At 44.6% G+C, this 9,123-nt stretch overlaps 1 long non-coding RNA gene across 1 annotated transcript; it reads left to right on the top strand.

The window, feature by feature from the left end:
• The first annotated feature begins 5,598 nt into the window (after positions 1-5,598).
• On the top strand, positions 5,599-8,088 carry LOC109487196. The gene is made up of 3 exons (XR_002141239.1): positions 5,599-5,715; positions 6,103-6,259; positions 7,323-8,088. It is a non-coding gene; the product is annotated as an uncharacterized LOC109487196 (long non-coding RNA).
• The last annotated feature ends 1,035 nt before the right edge of the window (positions 8,089-9,123 follow it).

Raw genomic sequence — 9,123 nt, 5'->3', positions numbered from 1 at the left:
GACCTGAAATTGGCCAGAGCGCCAAGGTCGCCATGGGAGCGCACAGAGAGCGCAGACAGGTCGCCGTAGAGATTACACTTAAGCACGTTTTTCGTGAAGTTTGGCGCTCTAACGGCTCTCTGGTCAAGAGCGCCACTAAGTGGAATGGGGGCCTAAGTCACAACAGTACTTGTTACTGCGCTCAACAACTGTTTACCGAGTGGCAAGACTTTGCCTGTGGAATTTTGTTCCTTATTGGGACTGTTACAAATGAGTCGCCATATTTCCTTCAGAAGTGCTACGTTTAGCAAATACTGACAGGAACAAACATGCGGAATTTTCTTCCTTGTTGGGACTGTTCCAAAATCATCAGAGGGGAGTACAGCGTCCAGGTACCAGGCGGTCATTAGTGGATTTTTTTGTCCTAAAAAAGACTAAAACGTCACCAATCATGCTGCCCCAACAGCTGAGTAAGCTATGGGATAGAGTGAGAGAATATAGGAGAGAGAATATCAGGCGATAAAATATATTGTCAACGTTCTAATGTGATATCGATGGCATGTATACACCGTCAAGCTTACCCCACATATTGCACTCTTGGCCCTATATCGAGTCACTGGCTTTTCCCTCTATCTTATACTATACATGCACTTGGTTAGTCATTGTAAAACTCGTTGAAAATTTATTCTGTTTTGAATTCCTGAACTACCACATTTTTTTCCTATTTTTAACATATGCTTATTTAGCTCCAAGTTCAATTTTTCAATCTCTCCTGTTCCTACAGATGGGTTATTGTTTTAGGTTGTCTTAATAATATGATGTTGAATACTAGTACAATCATGATCACTACTACCACGGCTATGCATATTAGCTTTGTGTTGTGTAGAATGCAAAAGTTAAGAGTTGCTATTAGTTTTTCTGATTTTTTTAGGATAAGGCGTTATGGCGCAAAAGTGGATGAATCACCAGAGGGGCACAGCAAGGCCAAACCTGCCCATTTTTATTGTGATGAATTTGCCTTTTGGCACTCAGTACAAAACTACAGTATGTAAACATTCTCGCAGGAGTCCTGCGCAGGTTCGCAAAGTTACATGTAAACTCAGTCGTCACCATGGGGCCTCTGTGGTGGCGCGTTTTTCTGGTCTCTCTGCTTTCACTTGGATTATTGTCCGGTGCAGTTTCTGACGACATCGGTGGATCATATTACTGGAACCACACGATCAGTCTGTCGGGAAGTCCGTACAACGTTACCGATGAAATCATCGTCGGTGAGGCGGCGACCCTGACGATCGAGGCGGGGGTTCGGCTGTTGTTCCCGGAGGGGGTCGGCATGACCGTGCTGGGGCGGCTGATAGCTGTGAGTGTTAAATATATGTGATGTAGGAATTTATGATAGGCTAACAGGCGAGAGCGGGATGCTGAATCCGCACAGATTCATGCACGTTGCTGTGCACTTTCGTAGTGTCGATGTTTCGTTCACCTGGCGGTGAAATTTCTAAACTTGTATAAATCTTACTAGTTTTTACATTTAATTAATAATATATCACGGTTACATCGCGTTACATCGCGAATGTGATTTGTTTTAGGTAGTACTACAGCAGTCTTTAGTGAGCTTGCCCGGGCTTTTGGCAGGAACGCGCGAGTTGGCCTGTTGCCCTCACTCACTCACTCATTCACTCAGGTCCGCTTGCTCCTAGAAGCGTAGCGCCCCGGCAAACAGTCCTCCAGGCGCTTCTGTTCTGCGCTGCTTCCCAGGCTGTGGTTAGGTTGTGTCTTGCATCCCTAAGGTCCGATGTTACTACATCCAACCACTTCTGTCTGGGCCTGTCCCTGGGTTGGGTCTAGTTTGCAGGTGCAGCAACAGTTTGGCTGCTTCTAGGGGTGGTGAAGTTCTTATGGCGAGGTGCCCGAAGAGACGCAGTTGAGCAGCTCGAATTTTCTAGGAGACTGGAGGCTGGTTTGTTGACTGGCGAAGGGTAGCGTTGGGAACATGATCATACCACTTGATCCCCAGGATCCTGCGTAGACATTTGGTATTGAAGGCGTCTAGGTGCCTCTCTTGTGAGGAAGTCAGTGTCCATGTTTCTGCTCCATACAACAAGATGAAGAGGACTAGGCTGTTGTAAACCCTGAGCTTTGTGTGCACTGACAGGTGTCTGTCAGACCAGATGTTGTTGAGGTTTAACCATTGCTTAGGTTGCCCGGCCTGTTGCCCGGTTCATCTTAATCATACCGCATGCTATCGAGTCCACTTAGCAGAGACCGTGCTTGTTCATCAGAATATTTCTCTTTTGACAGATTATTCCTGTCAATAAGGGTTTTTTTCACTACTGACAGGATGTTTTGCAAGGCGATCACTCAACCGACTAACACCTGTTCATAAGGCCTCACCGACTTAATGTCATGGATGACATCCTTTGAAGACCCCCAAACTAGTGCGCGCGGGCGAATAAAAAAAATTTCTGGCCAAAAATAGAAATGCTACTAAGCCACAGGAATACAAAGCTGGTACTAGTATTGTGAATTTGCGGCAGTACATAGCGACAATACGACACTGTGTTGGCTTTTTACGGAATTCATGAATCTGCACTACATGTACGTATGTACTGAGTTTTTTAGTCGTGGAGCTTCGGTAGCCTATGTGGCCGGCTCCGTATTGTTGCTAACTACCATAGACTACCCAGGCCTAGAGCCAGGTCAGAGCCGTGGTGGACATGACCTTTTTTTGTCATCCATAATTTTTAGTCGGTGTGGCCTAATTATATAAAAACCGATGATTCAAAGTTATCCCTGCGCTTCCTGTCAGTAAGACCTTTTTGCACTATTCACAGTATGTGCCTGTCCATAACAACTTCTTATCTCCTTTGTCTAGTATTTAACACCAAGAGACACATTTTTAACGTCATATGATAAACTCTTGACAAGGGCAAGGCCGCTGCCCGATGAGACCGCCATGAGCGCCGTCACCTCAGCGACGGTTAGGCCTCCATTCCACTTATACCCCCATTCCACTTAGACGGCGCTCCCACGGCGCTCTGTCTGCGACCTGAAATTGGCAAGAGCGCAGAGAGAGCGCCAAGGTCGTCATGAGAGCGCGATGAGAGCGCGATGATAGAGCCATGAGAGCGCGATGAGTGCGCCATGAGAGCGCGAAGAGAGCGCGATGAGAGCGCGATGAGAGCGCGATGAGAGCGCCATGAGAGCGCGATGAGAGAGCCATGAGAGCGCGATGAGAGCGCCATGAGAGCGCGATGAGAGCGCGATGAGAGCGCGATGAAAGAGCCATGAGAGAGCCATGAGAGCGCGATGAGAGAGCGCCATGAGAGCGCCATGAGAGTGCAATGAGAAAGCCATGAGAGCGCGATGAGAGCGCGATGAGAGAGCCATGAGAGCGCGATGAGAGCGCGATGAGAGCGCCATGAGAGCGCGATGAGAGCGCGATGAGAGCGCGATGAGAGCGCGATGAGAGCGCGATGAGAGCGCGATGAGAGAGCCATGAGAGCGCGATGAGAGAGCCATGAGAGCGCGATGAGAGCGCCATGAGAGCGCGATGAGAGCGCCATGAGAGCGCGATGGGGTGGTCCCTCAAGTACGCTGAACGAAAGGCTAAGGACCGTGATGCCTGGCAGGAAAAATGAAGAGGAGCAAGGGGCCAGTTCTGGCCTAAGCATTTAGGCAGGTAGACAGGAATTTAGAAAACCATAAATCACACTAGATTATGCTAATTACAACTTTGTCAATGAGACAAATAAAAACATTTACGAAAACTCATATTTTATGGAGATATGAGATCTCCGAATTCTTGTTGTTACTGTAGAGCTCCCTTGCCAACTTGGGTTTTTTAGACGAGGTGCAATGCTTAACTTACACCACTTGTGCCGGATAGCATCCAGTATTAAACGATTTGATTGGAACCATAAGGCCAGTTTTCATATTGAGTGCGAACATTTTGAGGTAGCGTGTTTCAAAGCAAAATGCTCTATGGAAGTTTTTTGGCCCCTTGCACTTTTGGATAATTGTGCTGTCAAGTGATCACTGTTTCACAAAGAGTATCGAGACTCAATGGCAGGCGTCCGGGTTCTGGGAAGCAGGCTTAACAGGCAGCTTGTGTTGGCAATAGCTGGCTTTTGCCTGCTTTACTAGCTTGTTTATCTTGTTTCATTTTACCGGTATTTCTTCCAGTCAGTACTGTCTCCCGTCTTCCGAGCCCTGGCTTTCATGTTGTCTCTCTAAAGAATAATTTTTCTCTGTGTCTGCAGAGAGGCTACGTGGCTTTACAGCGTGTGGAGCTATATGGAGTATAAATGTCACTAGTGATGATGAATAGGGATTTGAATATTGCCCATGCTTACTCCACTGGTAAATAGGGTTCCGACTTAAAGCCCCGAGGTCAGTTATATATATATATTAAGCTCTATTCGTGAAAGTTAGTAAACATACGTAAGGTCACATAATGTAGATGTTGATTTAGGGCGTTTCCCCTTTCTGCTACAGTACACGGCATAAAGATAAGAAATGGTACAATGAACTACCCCAGAGTAATTTAACCTATGGGTGTCACTACAGTAAACATGATCGATCAGATTGTAGGATTGTTGTTTAACCCTGGTTGGTTTAACCCTATCTAGCTTGGGGGAGGGGGGTCTGGGGCTAAAAGTGCCAGCGCCATCTTTGATGTCGGATAGCGTCTGAACGGCTTGCGCTAGCACCACCAAACTTGGTGAATGTTCCTAAAATAAACGTAATTCTTATCAGTAATCATGCATAATTTATGCTTATTTGAGGACGCCATTGGTCAAAATCCAAGATGGGGGACCATAGCATGAGATCAGGTATATCCCGGTTATTTTCCTTAAAATTCCATCACTACTTCGATTTCTTTTTACATAAAAGGTTCAATTGAACCTCTTATGTCTATTTCCATTGTACTTGCAGGCTTTATCTGAAAAAAAAAGCATTTTAGAAAATTGAAGATTGACGATCCAACATGGTGGATAACGTCACTGTTTTAGTAGACCTTAATATTCTATCATAGACACTTTTTATTAGACTTGTGTTGTATACCATTAAGTTTTATGAGAATAACCTATCTGGACGGTTTCAGTCACTAAAATCATATAAATTACGTAATAACGACGTCATACGCATATTGACATCAAAGTCATTGATATGATTTAGTTTTACTAGTACATCATCCTCTGAAAATTTGGTGACCATGCGATATACCGGTTACGAGTTCCAGAAATTGTTAGTGTTGATTTGTGTGTTTATTGTTGATGTTGTGATGTAAGTATGTCTTTTTAAATGTGTTTACTGTACTTTTCCCGTGCTACATGTATGTAATGATGTACAATTTTAAATGTGTTTGAGCCTTGGAAGACTAGCCCAGCAGGGCTAAAAGGTTTCGAAATAAATGAATGAATGACAAACGCATGTATACTTCGTCAGTCACAAGGTTTGTTAACACAATTTAGAGAATGTTTGAAATCAAATCTTGGAACTCTACTTCTGTAAATCGAGTACGCATTCTCTCTGTGTAAACAGATAGGCGACTCTGAAGATAGAATCGTCTTTGACCTGAAGAGTAACGTGACACGTGATCAAGCAAGCAACGTGACACGTGACCACGACATCCGGTTGCTGGGTCCTAACGTGTTTGAAGGACGTGTCCAGGTCAGACGGGATGGGACGTGGGGTTCTATCTGCCCTCGTTGGTTGAGGAATTCAGAAGCAATTGTAAGTAAAAGACACGTTTAGAAATATCTTTATCTCTTATTGAATTGAGAAATGAATAGAGTAGCGTCTGTTTGTAGTCACTAATACCTTAGCCAGTTCTGCTTTGACTTAAGAAAGAAGCCGTAACTTATACACAATCTTCTACGCACATGTCGTTGGAATTAAACATTCGCGTGCTGTATTCCGTGCTATCTGAAGTGCATTTCAAACAATTCTGAGTGCATTTCAAATAGTATTATGAACATTATCATCGCTTTCGATAGAGAACCAAAACGGGCTCGACTATTGGGAATGCACTCAGAATGTTTAGGAAACAACGCCGCAAAACTTGCAAAAAGGAACACCTTAGTTCAAGATCATTGTAATGTAATACATGTTTCTACACAGGTGGTCTGTAGACAACTGGGGTTTGAGAACGGACGAGTAGACAGCAGGTACCGGTTTGGCACAGGGCGGATGGCTGTGTCCAACCTACAGTGTCGCGGCAATGAGGACAATATCTACGAGTGCGGACATGACAGCCTGGACCAACCTCCTCAGTGCCGTGAGTTTCCTACGAGTTGATCGCATTTAAAGTTTTAAAAAGCAAATCGTACTGGCTAGGTTCTTTCAGTACTTCTGTCGAAACAATTTGATACTCACTTCCTCACTCACTTATTCACTCAGTCAATCATACTTTTGAATCGGTGACCTCGCACCACTCAAATCTGTAATTCAGAGAATGGTCAATACCAGGTAAGTCTTCTAGTTTTTCTCCATAAGGCCCAAGGCAGTCCTTATTGCATGTTTTTTTGCAAGAATACTTTTTTATAAAATGATAATCTTGAACAATAGTTAATTACATATGCATGAATTATTTGTTTTGAGACCGGTGATGTTTCATCTGCATCCCTTACTACTCAAACTGTTCAAAACGTTGGTACCCAATCATGTGAACCCGCACTTCTTCGCATCTTATGAATATTCATATTCCCAAATTGCCTCCATGCCGGCACATGCGTGGGTCATTTGATCAAAAGAAAGTATATTTTAGAAATGTACACGTGTGTCGGGCGAAATGGTCAAAACACATAGAATAGGAAACACCAAAGAACTACACCACCTAGATTTATCTGTGTTTGCGCAGCCCACTTAAATTATCCAGCTCTTGTTTTTTATGGTAGATAGCTCATGGTGGTGTCTTTTGTTTGTAACTCATCTACATGTTTGCATTCCGGCACGCTAAAATCTAACGTTTCTTGGGGCATCATTAACCCCAGTTGTCAAAGACGGCAAAAAATACTCGCTTCGATCGCGTTGTTGTTGTTTTTATTTCAAACAGAGCGTTCTTCAATTACATCTCAGCTGGAAATCAACCCTCAATAAACTAAACAAATTCCGGCCTCGGAGATGTAAACCCTTTTGACAAAAGATGTCAATGTCATATCTGTGACAAATGTTGTGTGGAGATTACCTCACCCCACATCATCATTAGTCATATCCCACATTGTTGTACAAACAGCGGAATCGATTGCAAGAAAAATATTTGTATCGAAGGTATTGGGTAGGGAAAGTCTATTATATATAGTATATCAATCACGGGGTCTATCCGCATATCTTTCAAACAGAAACTGGGCGCAACCGAAATGACCTGGGTGTAGTGTGCGAGGGTCTTAGGAACAGGGGAGGTGTCCACTGGAAGGGGCTGAATTTCGTCACAACGGATCCGTCCATGTACTCAGTGATACAAAATGTCGACGTTCTCCATGGGGGTTCGACAAACACAAACGCTGCCGTCAACATCACGGCAGTTTCTCCCGAACTACACAACGTCACTATCAAGTACAGCGGTCAGGCAGCCATCCACATCAACAATCCAACCACTCCGTTCCAAATATCGAACTGCGAGATCTCTGATAACAGTGGAATCGGACTTTTACTTAATAACCCTTCGCAAAATATCATAGTTTCTTCAACAACTTTTGCAAGAAATTTTCCTGCAGGAATGCACGTTACGGGTGCCCACAGCACAGCGCATTCTTTCCATCAACACAAGCACATTCATCGAGAACAGCGGTGCAGGTCTGATGCTGTCAGGTGTTCCGATGAGGGTCGCCGTCAATGACTCCGTGTTCAACTTCAATTCTCACTACGGACTCAGTATCTCGTCTGACAGAGTCACCAACCTTGAAAGTCACGGTTGCCATTTTGATCACAATGGCCTTAACGGTGTTCATATCCGTTACACAAGCGTCCTCTCCTCGGAATCGACCACTACAGTGATGAGCAATGGTGTGGCAGACTGTAATGGTGGTAGAGGACTTGACCTTGAAATCAGCTACGATGATAGATTTAGTGTGCCGCTTGTAGATCAAGTCGATATTTTAGGTTCCGAGTTCGTGAGCAACAATAATGGTTCAGTCAAAATTACTGTGGACGGTTCCGATGAGAGTATCTATCCCAGAATACATATCAAAGAGGACATTTACCGAAACAACACGGAGACCATTCTCGAACTCAGTGGTACGTACGCAGAGCTTGCAGTTGAGAACTGTGAATTTGAATTAAATAAGTGTGGAAGCAAGCCAGTCATTCACGTCCATGGGTTTGAGAAAAATATTCGTCTCATGGCGAATAGATTCATCAGAAACACATGCAAACGCATTGGACTGTACAGCACCACTAGTATCTCTCTCTCCTCACCACCAGTAGAAATAGTCGGTAACATTTTCGACAACAATGAATACGATCCTCCCTCTCATGCATATATCTCTGAACCACTTAGCGAGTTCTGCACACTCGAATTCTGTAGTTTATCTTCTGCATCAGTGAACGTGTCAAGAAACGCATTTCAAAGTGAATCATCTCGGCTTGAGATCTGCAGCAATGGTCAGGACACAGGTCTAGGTGAGACAACACTACAGGCAACGCTAAACTGGTGGGGAACAACAGACGCAGCCGCTATAGCAAACAAGATCTTCGATTATGACGACTGGAATAGTGGCGCAACTGTTGTCTTTGTACCGTACCTGAACTCATCGTCTGGAACCCCTATAAACAGCGAATACCGACCTAACATCAGCGGAACACAGTTGGGTGGCCGCCTGTTTGACTCGTTACGTCTCACGACAGCCAACAGTCCGTACACAATAACAAAAGACCTAACAATCCTCCCAAACGCCTCTCTTATCATTGATCCTGGTGTCGACATTCAGATTAACGCACGGGTAGGCATACTGAACCTCGGTCATTTGGAAATATCCGGGACACCCGACAGTCCAACAAACTTCACCTTTACAGCACGGAGTCGTCTGAATAGAACCGACGCACCGCGCCTACAAGATGGAGACTCCGAGTCCGACGGGCGACTTGAAGTGTACCACCAAGGCCAGTGGATGGGTGTTTGCCATCAGCGGGTCGGGGAATTTA

Source organism: Branchiostoma belcheri, unplaced genomic scaffold (assembly GCF_001625305.1).
Source record: "Branchiostoma belcheri isolate BF01 breed outbred unplaced genomic scaffold, Haploidv18h27 scaffold86, whole genome shotgun sequence".
Classification (NCBI taxonomy): domain Eukaryota; kingdom Metazoa; phylum Chordata; class Leptocardii; order Amphioxiformes; family Branchiostomatidae; genus Branchiostoma; species Branchiostoma belcheri.
The sequence above is the reverse complement of the archived record's forward strand: the minus strand, read 5'-3'. Positions and strand labels throughout refer to the sequence as shown.